Source organism: Charadrius vociferus, unplaced genomic scaffold, assembly GCF_000708025.1.
Source record: "Charadrius vociferus isolate BGI_N301 unplaced genomic scaffold, ASM70802v2 scaffold159, whole genome shotgun sequence".
NCBI lineage: Eukaryota > Metazoa > Chordata > Aves > Charadriiformes > Charadriidae > Charadrius > Charadrius vociferus.
In genome coordinates this window covers 1,832,886-1,846,371 of record NW_009649940.1, presented here as the reverse complement: position 1 = coordinate 1,846,371, position 13,486 = coordinate 1,832,886, and positions in this window count along the sequence as shown.

Genomic DNA, 13,486 nt, shown 5'->3' with positions numbered 1-13,486 from the left:
TCAGTTCAGCATATCCTGTGACATTTTGTGTCCTTCCCCCACTGAAGTACCTTGACTTTCAACGGGGCACTTTGCATTAAGCAGCGAAACCCCTATGCACCCATAATTACACACAGTTGTTAATTATTGTAAGTAGTGCATGATTTTGGAATAATAAATCCATGAAATCCATTCTGCAATACTATTCTGATTTGAAAAATGAATTTTCAAATTATGATAATTAAGATGAAAATATCATAACCTCTCTTAATGACAAGTTAAATCACATAAAACAAGGACTACTTGGCTGAACTCTGTTTTCTTTTTAAATGTTCTCTAAAAATTGATGAGCTATAGTTCAAATTGATGCTTGATGCCTAATCAGTCATGTATGGAATTACTATGCAATGATTGCAGCAACATGTAAAGTAATAGCTAGTACATGGTATATTCTTAGGCTTCTAATGTAAGTATAGGAAATAAGAAGGGCAATCAGAAGCAAAACGAAATGAAAATTTGTGAAATTCTACAGGTACATGGTAGGGAACCTAATGACTCTTCAGTTCCTATCCCCATCTTCTATGAAAGCTATGGTAAAAATACTGTTAAGCAATTGAAATTATAGGGCAACAAAAAGACTAATGTAGGAGGAGACTATAGTTCTTTTACTGAAGGTGAGGGGAGGACATGAGCAGATGCACTGGGGACTTTTTGGAAGTGTGCTTGCCTAGTTGTGTTAATTTTGGAATTGAAGGTGAGTCTGTCTCCTTGCATTCTGTATCACTGTGGTTTTATACAGGAGGTACAGGGGCACATCCTTCAGCGGAAGGGAAAGAAGAATAGTATTGCAGCGACCATTTTAGCTCCCCAAAAGGTCCCTGAATCAGGACAACACATAAAGTGGTAAAGAAAACATTTGTTTTCAGTTCAAGAACTGTACCTTTGGTGATGAGTCTCCCAGGACATAAAAGACGTGATGTAGCACTCTATTTGTACAAAAAAAAAAGTGAGGGTAATTGCACTGGTTGGCATTGATCCCACCAAATTTTAAGTACTTAATTGAGGATCCTAATTAAGAGTGTAGTTGTCCTAGGTTCTTGTATAATCAATAGAGAGAAGATTCTAGAGTGCAATTCAAGTCTTGCATTAACTCAATCACTGTAGGAGAAGCAATCTTTCTCCACTGAGTCTTAATCAGCTTTTTACAAACAAATGTTATTTAGGTTGCTTCACATTAGAGAGGGTGAGGGCAGACTTTTATTTTTGAAAACCAGACTCTTGAAGTGGTTCATTTTTTCTTTTCATGCCATACTGGAAGTTGTTCTTTCCTCTGTCTGCCTTTTCTACTGTTCTTTAGATTGAGATGCTCTTCTTGTTTGGGTGAACATAAAGAAATCAAAACATTTAACTTAGAACATGATTTCCAAGGAGAGGAAGAAAAAAAAGGACGCAAAATTGCAACATCAGTCCCTTAATGCATCCAAAGAAGTCCAGTCTTTTCTTGAAGACCTTTAAACAGAGGCATGAAAGGTAATGGACACCTACTCTCTGTCTTGAACTGAGCTCTCTCAGAGTATTTCATCCTTCAAGTAATTTGTTGTTCATCTTGTTTTCTAGGAATGTCGTCATTCTGGGTTGTATATGCACACTGAACTCTCTCTCCCATTCACAAACATAACCTCACTGCAGATAATAACCTGTGATGGAGTTATTTGCTATTTTTGAGCAATTACTTTAATGATTTCTTGTGTTCCCTGCTTCAGATTCCCTGCTGTTATCAAAGCCTAGAGAGTCTCAGACCTCAAGACAGGAACTGCAGACAGACTTGATGAGATACTGACATCCATCTCAGCTCAACGTTCAGCTGGTGAGATCAAGAATTTTCTGTTCCTTGCCTTTAGCACCAAAGAAGAACGTTAGGTTTGATGTGAGGTTTTTGAATTGGTTGGACCAGGCTGGGCTTTCGCTCTAAGGTCTAGCTCCGGTTGCTTAAAGTGGTACAGGCAGGCTTTTTTTCCCCTTAACAAAAGAAACAGAAGATTATTTTTAGATGCCTGAAGGGCTGGCTGTCAGACTCACAAACCAACCCATGTAATCAGCTTCAGAACTTAATAACATTGTTCAAGTGAACAGGGATACAGGCTGCAAGATTAAAGAGAGTCAAATGCACATAACAGCTCACTTCAGCTCTGCAATCAGACAGGTAATTATTATTTCTCAGGATGCCATAGTCCAGCAATTATAAAATTTAAATATTAATTTTAGAAGTCTTAATTATAGCAACCAAAATAGTTCTGTTCAAAATAGTCCCAAAAATAACTTAGCAAGAATCTAATAGCAATTTACCTGATTGAGGAACAGGTAGAGATTTAATTAGAAATGGAAAATGCAGTTTGCTTCTATTTGCATAGTAAATAGAAAAAGAATTTGCTCTTTTGAGGGAAGTTTTTACTTGTTTTTCATTATTGAAATAATAGGTTATCAACAAATTCATGAAAAATAAGGTTCAATTGATGAACATAAACATATGATTTGCATCGATTTATGCCTGATCTGTGTCTATTTTATTTATCTGTAAATATCAGGTAAATAGATTACAGTATGTAAACAAAGATTTTTTTTTTTTACAGGCATCCATTTTCTGATATATGGCATTAACATAATGTGCTAATTTGCTTCGCAATGTAAATCTAATTTTAATCATGTCCTTCACTGGGAAGTAAATACTATGTACTTGTCTCTTTTTGTCTCAAACAGTGGTTGTGCAGCGAAAGGTCGCACGCTGGTTCTGCGGCTAGTACATCCGGTGAGATTTCATGCCCTCACGCTGCTGCTAAGAAGCTGTCTATACTGACTCTCAACAGTAAGCCGATTGAAATGTTTTGCTAATAAATTCAGTGGTATTACCAACAGCACTAATCCGGAAGACCATGCCATCATAAATACAAAATAAATAAGGTTCATTGATTAATACTGTAGATCTGGTCTGACAGTGCCAGGTTCCACAGACCCCGCTGTGAAGACTTCACATAGGAAAAACAAAACAAGAATGTATAGTTCCCATTTTACAAAATGGGAAAACCGAGTCATATAAAATTTAAATAATTTGCTTTACATCCCACAGAAGAACACTTCTTGATCCTTTTTGCAACTACACTGTTTCAGTTAATTTAGATCTTTTCCCCCTTTCACATGCTATATTGAACTGACAGTCATTTTTCTTCCCTTCTTTACAGAGCACCGAACATGAGCTCTTCCTTTTTTTCTCTTTTTTTTCTCCTTTTTTTTTTTCCTTTTGCCACCCCCAGTTGTCAGGATTTACCTTTCAGGATGTCATTCACAACCCAGTGACCCCTTGTCTGAGTTACCAAAGCTATTACGTGTCTGAGCTGGTGTGAGAATTGTTGCAAAACTTACATTAGTCTTAATTTACCTTTGATGGATACAGGGAAACTGGTTTATGATAAATGGCTTGTATCTGTTTATCCAGTGTGGATGTTTGCTGTACGGAGGAGAGGGTATTCAGAATCTTGTACTGTTAGTGTCGGTATTAGGTGCGCACTCAACAGCTCAAGATGATGCATATTTATTTGCCTGTATTGCCCAAAGAGAAACTTTACTTGAAGGAAAATTGTTTTATTGTTCTGAGAGAATTTTCTGAACTTAAAGATTCAATAACGTGGGCTTCGGGGTAGAAAAAAGAAGACCAAGCAGATGAAATACTTTCTAGCTCGGCAATGATGTTATTTTACTGAGATTGGGATTCAAGTATTTGCTCCAGGAAGAATTACTAAATGCAAGGTAGAATAAGACTTGAAGAGTGTGAGAGAGAACGGTGAGTGGGGGACACTGGAAAATGGAAAAATGAGGTTCAGTCCTCAAAATTAAATCAGCTTCTTTGTGCACTAACAATAGACAGCTGGGACTTCTGCATTGCTTTTGTTCAGCGTGACCATAAATTCTGTTCTGGGCATGAGATATTTGGTGGAATTTAGTGATCGAATCTCTTAATGAATGAACAATTTCTGATGCAAACATTTAACTGGAGAATTTCTGACTGGCTGTAGACACTCGAAGGGGTTACTTCAGAACTATACAATATCAATGTAGAACCCAGCAACCTTGACCATGCTCCTCCATTAAAAAAAAAACCAATTGCCACTGTTTTGATGCAGCTGAATTAATCAGTGAAGATTCAGTGAAAATGGTGGCAGTAAATTGTATAAGCTGTGTGTTGCCCCAAGCCTTATCTGAATTAATCTTTTTTTCTGAGCTGTGTCCTGAATTTACATGACCATACTGGCCTTTTTTTGTAAATACAGTAGAAAACGTAGAATACAAATACCGTGTGGAATACGATATCAAAATAAATGATCTGTTGACTCGTCTTTAACACCAAACATGCCTCCTAAAAATAGAAGAAACCTTTCATGGTTTTGGAAATGGCTTCTCAGTATCCCTGTTAAATTATTCCCTCTTTCTGCAAGTAGAAAGCAAGTGAATGGTGTTGATTGCCATCAAAAAGTGGTATTCTTTACAACTTACACCATTGGTCAGAGAAATTGCTTCAGGACTGAGAAAGCTGCATATGTTACCAAGATTAGTTTACATAGCTCTCACTTACAGTGGTATCCTATTTTATACAGGTGTTGAAACAACTCAGGAATGGAAATAGGCAGAATAAATATACCATCAAAAATAAAAAAGGAATAGTCACCAAAACCCAAATGGCTTTCCCTGACGGTGCCTGAATGTACCATCTGTTTCCATTGCATTATAAATTGATGTAGAAAATTGATATGCAGTGCTATTTCTGGGTAGCTTCTCATTTGCATTTGCTTTTGTTAAAAATGGGCCTAACTGAAAACCATCATGCTGAAACCCGCCAGACTGTGGAAGGAAGTGTTCAAACCAGCCTGGGGTGTTCCAGCCCAAGCCTGGATCTACAGCTAAATGGTGCAGCTGCCCACGTACATAGAGCATGCTAAACCACAACTTTGGATCTAGACAGCACACAGCTTGTCAGATGTTCAGGCTCCTGATCCAAATTGTCCACTTTTATTTAGGACTGTAACAATTGAATCATTAGAATGACATAAGGCTTACCACCTAGCTACGTTAAATAACCATATAATCAGTTAACTCGGGCAGCCAACGTGTAATAGCGGCCGTATGGTTATTTTCAAGCAATACCAAGAATACAAACTCAATCGTCTTTGACTTAATATGTGCAGTACAATGAAACCACTAGAACAAAACAGGGTAACAGTTTGCCACAGCCATGATTGTGATTAATCTCAATGTAAATCACCATCCCAAAGTAACATTTCATCCTACGGCTGGAGGAAAGTGAGTTACAGCTTCCTAACCCTGTCTAATAGTCCAAATCACTCACAGGCAGAAATGGTATAGCCAAAGAGCTCCTCAAACCTAAGCTGGTGACATATTGTCTCTGTTGGACTCTATGCCAGGCAAGAGCAGATGAAAATAAAACTCCTCCTTGACATCCACTTTCCCTGCATGACCTGTATTGGAGAGGCTTAAGAGACAAGAGACGCAGGAACCAGCTCCAAAAGCTATGTGTCTATGGTGGATATGTCTATCCCCACGATCAGATGTATTTGTGAAGCAAGCATTTGCAGGGTTTGGCTTCACAGCACAAGGAGCTTTGAATGTCTACTTTATTCCATGTTGAATGTCTACTTTCCTGTCCTCTAATAATTCTGAAATAAGTTTTTGCTTTTGTTTAGTTCTCACCGTTCATTATTATATTTATTTTATGAGCTTCTGGAAGGAAGAAAAAGGAGAATTCAGCAAAGACTGAATTTGCTCAGAGAAACTTCTTACTTTGCTATTTGAACCTGCTGTCGAGTAGGGATGTTGGAACCAGTGCGAATGCAAGCCTTGCTGTGCTGTGTATTTGTATTTCCGGCATTTAAAATATCATTCAAAAATACAAACACAGACAAGGTTGAGCTCCTCTCAGAACTGTGGGATGCAAAGCAAAGGACTGTCTGCACAATTGCCAACAGCTATAGCAATAGTATCCGCACTTCTGCAGAGCAGTAGGAAAGGTAATTTTGACAGCATGCCGGCGATATACAGGGGATGTGGGTTTACCACAGGAAAATTTGGATCCATCAGTCCACATTCTGTGCTTGTGCAGCAGCCTGGGAGGCGCTGGGCATTAGATCCAGCCCGTGGCTCCAGACTGGCAGGAGCAGCAAGGAAAAGGAAAGGTTCATTTGTCTTTCCTATGTCCTCCAACTTCTGTCTAGGTAGAGCTTAAATACATGGGTTCTAGGTTGTTATGTTATAATGTTTGCATGATATATAATAATGTGAAAACACAGATAAATGTATAATTAAGAGATATTTGAAACTCACTGCTTTCCATTCAGTAAAAGATGCTGGTTACTTCTTTATATTACTCGTTAATGAACTGGAACTTTTTCCTCGTAAAAATCTCAACTGCTATTGCTTGGCAATCAAGCCACTGCTTTTTAAAATTTTGAGGTCATAGTCATCAAAAAGTTCTGTATTAATTGCAATATATTTTTTTCCTTATCTTGCCATACCTCGCTGACAGAATGCCAGAGAAGGAAGAGATCCAAACTAATATATTTCTCAAGAAATTGCAGAATTAAGCCTGCTATGCATTTACCCTAAAGAACTTGGAAGTATAGAAGACAGAGAATCTGGAAGCGGAGATACAGTGCAAGGTAAATTTAGCATTTTTTGTAGATATCTAATGTTACTCTACCTTTTTGACAAATGATGTCTAAAGGGTACGTCTTGCATAAAGGGAAAGTAGTCACTTTGTTCTGATGGTATATAAAGTATTGGATAACAGCGTGAATATTGCCATTAGGAAAAGCAAAAGATACCGTGGTATAATGAACACAAATTATTGTAGATAAATTGGTAGTGTAATTTAGCTGCAGGTTTGTGACAATATGAGGGACCTCAGCTGTTTGACTTACGGCTGTAATCCCAAATGGTGTTGAAACTCCTGTTGATTTTAATATTGCTTGTGTGTAGCTGAGTCACTATTAGATTTTACACCACTTTGAACTTGCTGCAGGTGTACTTTCTGAAACTTGTGCTTTATGATGTACTTTCTGGACAGCATAGTGTATGACAGCATCACGTTAGTCTGTTTGCAGTCAATGAGATACAGAATTGTACAGTCCTCTTTCAGTTATATCTATAGGGACACAGGTGCTGTCTGCTCCAGAAAAGAACATGATGATATTTCTGCCTGCTTGTAAAACGGTGTTTATAATCACAGGTTGGGGCCTGCCTTGTGTCTTTACCGTGGCTTGCTCTTGCTTAGTTGTATCCCTTGAAGCATTTGCACTGGCATATCTGAAAAAATGTGAATATCAGAGAAAGAACTTGGTTTTGCAGTGACTCTTCTCCCTGCACTTAGTAGCGCTTTCTTTTGTAGGTACACTAGGCAGAAGTAGCATAAACCAACCTTAACAGACCTTTTCCTCTTTCAATTGTGCACTTTTCCCTTGTTTGAATATTCTGCTTCAGTGGTACCAACTAGGTTATCTACCCCCTGAAAATGAACGGATTGCTCGTGATTTCCAAGCATCTCACTCACACTGCTAGTAAACCTCTGGGTGGACAATGGGACAAGTTCTTGTGAACATTTAATTAGAGCACACTTATTATATTAGTAAGTTTTCAAATGCTGTTGAATCAGAGAGCAGGGAAATGATAAAATGTGAAATGCAATAGTTCTATTTACCAGTACACATTCTTGTCTGTGAGCTTTGAAGACACCTAACTCCAAGCAATAAATGCATGCCCAGTCTGTGTCCATGTCTATACAAAGCAAATTTTAGACTCCTTTTCCGGTTTTATACTGTATATTCCTTTAGAAGAAAACCAGGAGTACAAACCTGGAACAGAGCTGTGTTGTGTTTGGATGATTATGGAGTAGGACTGCAGGTCTGCCCCGCACTCTAGACGTAGACTCGGGTCAGTATAACCAAAGTTAGCAGATGTTTTCAGAAAAGAAATGCTCTTTCATTTCCTTCTCTTCCTTTTTTTCAAAACGTTAGTTAGCAGGGCCTGTGAAATTTTGCTTTGTAGGCCATAAAATTGAAACAAACAAACCTGGTACCTCATCACACCTTGTATGGTCAACTGAAAAGTTATTGAGGCTGAAGGTATGACCAGATAAACAGAAGAGTTTTAATTACAGAGGAGTGAATAAATTCAGAGATTTACCTGAAAAATGGAAAAACACCCAATGAAAGGTTTCTACTGCAATTATGTGCTTTTTATAAATACTCCCGATTAGTGATTTACTCAATTAAATATACTATGGACACTGTTGAATATACTTTTGAAAGGACTGAACATCAGAAGACCTTTTTTTCCCTTGGTTCTTTGTAAAGAGCACAGGGAATTGTTAGTCATTTAAATGTATAAAAATGCAAGCCTATCTTGTTTATTTGATAAACACAAATCATTTTCCAGCCCCCTTTTCCCAAAGTCCTACAATAACCAATAACTGAATGTTGTTAAGAACTCATTTCACAATAGAAAACCAAAGTAAAAAAGAGAGTAAATTGTCTAAAGTCACAAAAAGAATCAGTGACAGAGATGTCGATGAAATCAGTGCATAGTAGCTTCTTTTTAATATAAATGTTATTTTCTCTTTTATAGGCCTAACCTGATACTATCCTGAGATCATGCAATATTTGATAAAAAAAAAAAATAAATTCAGCCAAATTTCCTGCTCTGGATTTGCTGTTATGAAAATGGCAGCTGTGTTATGTTAAGGGCCCAGAATTTATAGCTAGTTAGAGATTTTTCTCCTCAGTAGAAACTCTAAAAATAAAACAACATTAAATCAGTGCTAAAGCAACATTAAAGTGATATTGATCCTATTGAACAATGGAAGTGTATATGTTTGGGTTATCTTATCCATCAATAAAATATATAGACAAAAGAAGCTTGCAATCCTCGTAGCTGTTGACAGCAGCAGCAAGAAAGCATCACCAAAACAGAGACTTTTATTGATCATTTATAAGCTAATATCTTTCAGGGGATTGTGTCAGTCACTCTTTCACCTCCGAGATAGATGTGGAAGGGTGGCAGTTTTGCTGCCAACTGATGAGGAGCTGCCAATGTATTCCTCCCTCTTGCATGTGAGCGTTGTCAACTTTTGGAGTGCTCAGCAGCTGGGAATAGCTGCTCAGTGTTGGAAATTCAAAATAATCAATTTTCTTCTTCAGCAGGTTTGGGTTTTTTTTGTTTTTTTTTTTTCCATTGAGCCTGCAAAAGAGGTGGAGAAATAAGATCTAAAGTAGATATATTTCAAGCTGAAATAATCTCTACAGTGTCCTTAACCATTTTTCCAGCTCCTGAAGATCTTGAGACATACACTCTACCTCTCAAAACCAATGCGATGACTCTCCAGCTAGCCGAGTATGCCACTTCGCACTGCAGCTGGCAGTGGCATCCTAGGAAATCATGCCACAAGAATTTACAACTTTTGCACTCCTGTAGAAGTGATCCTTTGAAAAAGGGGAAACTGTTGGGATGTAAAGTTGGGAAATCTTGTACTACAGTCACACTTGTTCTAAAGAAGAAAGATTTCGTTTTTCCAGGTTGTCAGAGTTACAGCTTTCACGAACAGTAAGAGAACACCAGGTACTTGAAATGTAGTCATTCTTAGAAATGTTAGAAGCATCTTACCTACTGGAGGGTCTTGTCAACCAATTTTTGTGTAATTGCACTTACACTTTCCATTTTTTTTCTTTCTACCATTGTAGGGAAGATCACACAAACTACAAAACTAACCTGTCACGTGTGGGGAGAGCAAGGTAAATAACAACACATAGTCTTCAACAGGAAAAGATAAATAGCCTTGTTAACAAACTAAAAACGGAGAAATTATTTCCTTGCTAATCTCCAAAGGCTATAACAACGTTAAGTGTCGTATCTAATAACATGGGGAAAATAATAGCTTGGCTGTATCACTCTAAATTTTTCTAGGATGGTCTACTAAAAAAAGTATTTGTCTTCCAAAAAAACCTGTATGTAGATGGTAGTAGATTTTGAAAATATGTAGATAAATATGAATTTTTCAATGGCCAAGTGAAAGTATTACCCGTCAGTGCTTTTGTGATGTCTTTTCTCATGTTTAACCTTTGGGGAATAACTGATTAAATACTAAACTGTATCACCTTGTAAGGACACTTTAACAAATCTATTTATCTTCCAAGGACGTTAATGTGTATAATGCCAGGAAAGAATTCCTAATCTGACGTGTGGAAAGTGCAGGCAGGCAGACATCTGGAGACATTATTGGAAAGAAAAAAAACAACAATAAAATCTTTCTGGGTGCTGAACAGTAGACACAGCATTTAATGGGAAAAATGCTAGACACCTTGAACAGTCCAAATGACAATACAGCCTTTACTAGAATAATGAAAGAATTAAATTTAAATTCTTTTGGGTTTGGACCCTGAATGACTGCCTTGATTGTTATTTTTGTACTTAGTCACTTTTACCATGCTGAATGGCTCAAGTTAATATTTTATTTTTATGTCAAATATAATTTATCTGGAATAGTACCAACTAGTCCTCCTTTACTTTTAATGATTTATTACGATTTTTTTTTTCAGTATTTGGTTAGGTAACATTTAACATTGAATTCCAAACCTGTCGTATTGTCACTTTTAAGGATGATCCTGCAAATACTTACAACCCGGCATCGTTTATTCTGTGTAGCCCAATTAACTGTGCTGGGAAGATACCTGGTAACAAGCTCTGTGAGATGTTTGTCAGACTAGGACTTTAAATTTTAAACATTTCAGACCAAAAAAGTTTCATAGTGCCATGTAAATGCAGAATTCTACTATTTGCACATTGTTTAACTTTATTTAAGTATGCTTTCCACTATATAATACATTATAGATTTCTGACAAAGAATGCACAGTTGCAAACTGACATTTGTAGAATCTAGGAAGGGGCTCAACCGTTTAGCTTCATAGTTTTTGCACAGCTTGTATTTTCATAATCTCTGCAGTCTTGAGGGATGAACATTTGCCAATATTTTAACTCTTAAATCTCTTCTATGCTTATTGATTGCATTAATCCACTCTTCTGTTAGTAAATAATTCCATTTGTATGCTTCATTCACAAAGTATTCGTGTGCACTGATCTCTGACCCAGTCATCAAATCAAGCGATCTAGTGTATTAACTCTTCCTATGTCTATTCAGTGATCAGTCTGCCCTTTTCCTCCTTAGTGATAATTTGAAAAAGTTGGAATATCACTTTTATATGCCTTTACGTAATTAGTATCAAAAGTAAAGAGGTGGAGACCCTGACTAATTAACTTCTTAATGGCTTCAAAAAGATCTATTAACTGTCTGTTCAGTATCTTTGGCCAAAACTCTGCAGTTGTCAAAGGGAGTACAGATTTGTATAAAATCTGTTGATTTATCCTAGCCAAACACCAAACCCGTAGCATCTGCACTGTCTATTTTTTGCACTTCAGTGTAGTAGTAAAAATAGTTTCCTAGTGTCCACAGCTGGTTCAAAAATAAATGAAGGTTTTAAATCAGGTTCATAAATAGAAGTATATTTCTGAGGACAGGTGACAAATTTTGAATAGTTATGCTCCATAGTGGGCTACTAATCATTAGTCATGAGCCTTCTAGCGTCTTCTGGTTAATTGTACAAATGTTCACAAGTCTCAGATGTTTTAATTATTTGAGATGGATCAATTATGCACCTAAGAATTCCTCCTGGACATGCTGGGGAGGGGGCATGGGGAGGAGGATTTGTTTTTATTTGCAAGAAGGTTGTCAGCCAATGTGAAAATTGAAACAGGGCAGCAATCACCCACTGTCCAAATCTGAGAACACATCAACTAAACATTTCACCAAAAATAGCCTGAAAATTAGTTTTCTAAACTGTTCCAGGGGAGCTTACATGTAGCAAATGTATTAAAGACAATGAGACTTTGCTCATGAACAATTCATAAATCTAATAGAACTAAGTAGGTAACAAATATTATTCATGCAAAAGAGAGCGATAGCTCTATTAACTTCCAGTCATCAAAGTACAGGGAATGTTCTGCATACAGCCCTGCTCTTCAAGTCTATCCTCATTTGGCTTCTTCTGCATAGTTAATTGCGACTGAAACAAAATAACCTGGTTTACAGTTTATCTGGGTAGCCCTAGGCTTTTCTTTATGTAATGAGTATCTCTCAGCTTTTTGAAGTATAGGACTACACATAGAATCATAGAATAGTTTGGGTTGGAATGACCTTTAAAGGTCATCTAGTCCAACCCCCCTGCAATGAGTATGGACATCTTCCACTAGATCAGGTTGCTCAGAGCCCCTTCCAACCTGGCCTTGAATGTTTCCCGGGATGGGAAACAGGATGCCTCTCTGGGCAACCTGGGCCACTCTTTCAACACCCTGAGTGTAAAATATTTCTTCCTTATATCTAGCCTAAATCTACCCTCTTTTAGTTTAAAACCGTTACCCCTTCTATCGCAACATACCCTACTAAAAAGTTTATCCCCGTCTTTCTTATAAGCACCCTTTTAAGTACTGAAAGGCCGCTATAAGGTCTCCCGGGAGCCTTCTGTTCTCCAGGCTGAATAACCCCAACTCTCTCAGCACGTACAGCAGTTCCACAAATCTCCACCATGTAAAACACTGAGGTCTGTGCTTCTCTTGCGTATTTGTATGGACAGCTTCTGTGGTTTTGCACATGAGGTTATAAAAGCACACTGAAGATGGCTCTGTTAGTATGTAGGAAAAACTTAATGTGGGGAATCATTTGTGTATTATCTGCCTTGTCAGTTAAGTGCTCCTGATATTTAAAAGTAGATCAGAACATTTCCTTTTGCCTATATTTTTTGAAACTGCTAACTCTTATTCTTTTCTTCCACTGTGATTTCGATTGTAAATTTGCTTACCAGTTTTTCTTCCTGCAATCGTTTCTATACATGGCTTTTTTCAGTAAAGGGAAAATCATCTTCAGCTATTTAAATGTTGTGAACATTTTCTGAGCACCATTTTACTCTGTTGAAATGTTCTGTGCTATTTGATGCTCATTTTTAGTTTCATCCATTATTTTTCACTTGTTTTAGCAATCACAGTAATTTGTGTTTTCCTTCTGCTTTCCAAATGCTTATTTTAGAGACAGATTTTATTTTGAATATGGTTAAATGCTTAAACTTATGGGAACATACAATATCAGGGCTGTTTTTCTGGGAAAATGTGGCATGTTTAATGCACTAGGCTTCAGTTACTACAGAGTTAATGCAGTTCCTGTGTTTTGGTGGTATCTAGAGACCCTACCATGCGTCAGAGCCCAAGCTGTTTTAACTTTAATTTTTATGAAGCAAGGTTTCTGGGCATCCAATCTTGTAAGTCTATTATTTTACCTTTTGTGGGCTACCTTGGAAATTGCACAGCTTCTAAAAATCAGGTCCAGTGCAGAGCTGAGCAGTTCCAG